Consider the following 2,968-nt stretch of genomic DNA (forward strand, 5'->3'; position numbering starts at 1 on the left):
TTGGGGCAGCATATTCCATGGACCTACCACCCTCTGAGTGAAGTAGTTCCTCCTCATCTCAGTTTTGAAAGAGCAGCCCCTTATTCTAAGAATATGCCCCCTTGTTCTAGTTTCACCCATCATCGGGAACATCTTCCCTGCATCCACCCGATCCAACCCCTTCACCATCTTACATGTTTCAATAAGATCGCCTCTCATTCTTCTGAACTCCAATGAGTAGAGTCCCAATCTACTCAACCTCCCCTCATATGTCCATCCCCTCATTCCCGGGATTAACCGAGTGAACCTTCTTTGTACTGACTCGAGAGCACGTATGTCCTTTCTTAAGTATGGACACCAAAACTGTACGCAGTATTCCAGGTGCGGTCTCACCAATACCTTGTACAACTGAAGCAATACTCCCTATTTTTATATGCTATCCCCCTAGCAATGAAAGCCAACATTCCATTGGCCTTCTTAATCCCTTGCTGCACCTGCATACTAAACTTTTGAGTTTCTTGCACCAGGACCCCCAGATCCCTTTGTACTTCAGTACTTTCCAGTTTCTTGCCATTAAGATAATAACTTGCTCTACGATTTTTCCTGCCAAAGTGCATAACCTCACACTTTCCAGTATTGTATTCCATCTGCCAAATCTCTGCCCACTTACTTAGCCTGTCTATGTCCCCTTGAAGGTTTTTTATGTCCTCCTCACTCAGTACTTTCCCACCCATCTTAGTATCATCTGCAAACTTTGATATGTTACACTTGGTCCCCTCCTCCAAATCGCTAATATAGATTGTAAAGAGTTGGGGACCCAGCACTGACCCCTGCGGAACACCACTAGTTACTGATTGCCAGTCTGAGAATGAACCATTTATCCCAACTCTCTGCCTTCTGTTAGATAGCCAATCCTCTATCCATGCCAGAATATTACCCCCAATCCCGTGATTTTTTATCTTAAGCAATAATATTTTGTGTGGCACCTTGTCAAATGCCTTTTGGAAGTCTAAATACACTACATCCACTGGTTCCCCTTTATCCACCCTATACGTTACTTCCTCAAAGAACTCCAGCAAATTTGTCAAACATGAGTTCCCCTTCATAAAACCATGCTGACTTTGTCCTATTAAATTATGATTATCCAAATGTCCTGTTACTGTCTCCTTAATAATGGACTCCAAAATTTTACCTACTACAGATGTTAAGCTAACCGGTCTATAGTTTCCAGCCTTCTGTCTACTGCCCTTTTTAAATAATGGTGTTACATTAGCAGTTTTCCAGTCTGCCGGGACCATTGCCGAGTCCAGGGTTTTACACCAGGCCTGATTTCACTCCTCACTGGGGTTGAAAATCCCCAAGTCATAAGCGCAAAAATGGCGGCAGCAAATCAGGAGCCCGTTTTAAATCCCAGGCGATTCTCTATTCTATGGAAGTCAATGTAAAATTTTATGGGGGAATGTAGAACGGGTTGTGAATTTTTTACCGGTCGTATTGTGCTGCCGCCCAAGGCGACGTTCGCCCCCATTGTCCAATTGGATATAAAACCGGGCCTGGTGTAAAATGGGCTTCCTAACCTATGCAGCCCCGTTCGTCCCAACAGGGTTTATTTAAATCGGGTCTTTGAGATTTGGACTGAATACCGTGAGGTATAACTGCACGCAGGACTAACAGAAAACTGAAGCTACAAGTGGAATGCTGCAATGTTATTTCTTTGAGATAAAAGCGGATCTGAGGGGAATGAGCGACTTTGTTGAAATTCCCGTTAAAAGCAACCGTTTTGCTTCACTAAGTATTACAAGAACAGTTTGAACATAAGAACTGGGAGCAGGAGTTGGCCATAAGTCCCTTCTAGCCTGCTCTGACATTCAATAGGATCAGGGCTGATCTTCAACCTCAACTCCAGTTTCCCCCCATATCACTTAATTCCACTAGAATCCAAAAATCAATTTATCTCAGCCTTAAATATACTCAAGACTGAGCACACACAGCCATTTAGGGTAAAGAATTCCAAAGATTCACAACCCTCTGACTGAAGAAATTCCTCCTCATCTCAGCCCTAATTGTCCATCCCCTTATCCTGAGAATATGCCCCCTAGTCCTACACTCTCCAGCCAGGGAAGCAACCTCTCAGCATCTACCCTGTCAAGGTCCCTCAGAATCGGAGAGCCATTAAATGTTTGCATGTAAAATATGTCGTGGGTTATACAATTAATAAAGGTTTCTTTGCAATCCCAAGACTATTTCGATAATTACATTTAAATTATTCTAGAGCAAAATATTTTTTTAATTCATTCACAGGATGTGACCATTGCCGGCAAGACAGGCATTCAATGCCCATTGCCAACGTATTTTCCAAGGTAGCAAGCCAGATACTGTCATTCTATGTGACACTGGGTCCCTAAAAAAGAAAGATAGAGTCATGCATATATAGTAATATACAGTTCTAACCCATAAACATTATATCTGGATATCTGTATGTGTATGCATACATGAAATGTAGAAATTAGTAGCTATTGATACTAAATAGAGACAGAGAAAGATTTATAGATTATTATCTACTAAAAATATATATATCTGTTTCTCTGTTTGTGCGTGTAATTATAATATTTAGATATTGCTAGACCAATGAAGTCAATGGCCACAATGTTTACGGGGAAGCGGAGAGGGTGTGGGGGATGTACACAGAACAAAGAACCCGGTTAGACCGGGGACGAGGAGGTCTTTCTGAATTAAACAGCAGGTCCACATTATAGTTTTTTCTCCCGTTTGTCGCCTTGTTACCGGTCAAGTAGACATCCTGGCAGAAGGCCGGGTGTGAAAACCAGCGGCAGGAGGTCACAGCCATGGACACTTGGCATCAGCCCCCGGCAATCTGGAGTGGGGAAGGTCAGTGATCTGGACCTGGGTGTTGGGGGTTAAAGAGAACATCGCGGGAGTGGGGACAGTCGGTGATATGTGCTTGAGGGGTAGAGAGACGGCAAAGTGG

Source organism: Somniosus microcephalus, unplaced genomic scaffold (assembly GCF_052327205.1).
Source record: "Somniosus microcephalus isolate GS21.2 unplaced genomic scaffold, FLI_Smic_1.0 scaffold82, whole genome shotgun sequence".
In the NCBI taxonomy this organism is placed as follows: domain Eukaryota; kingdom Metazoa; phylum Chordata; class Chondrichthyes; order Squaliformes; family Somniosidae; genus Somniosus; species Somniosus microcephalus.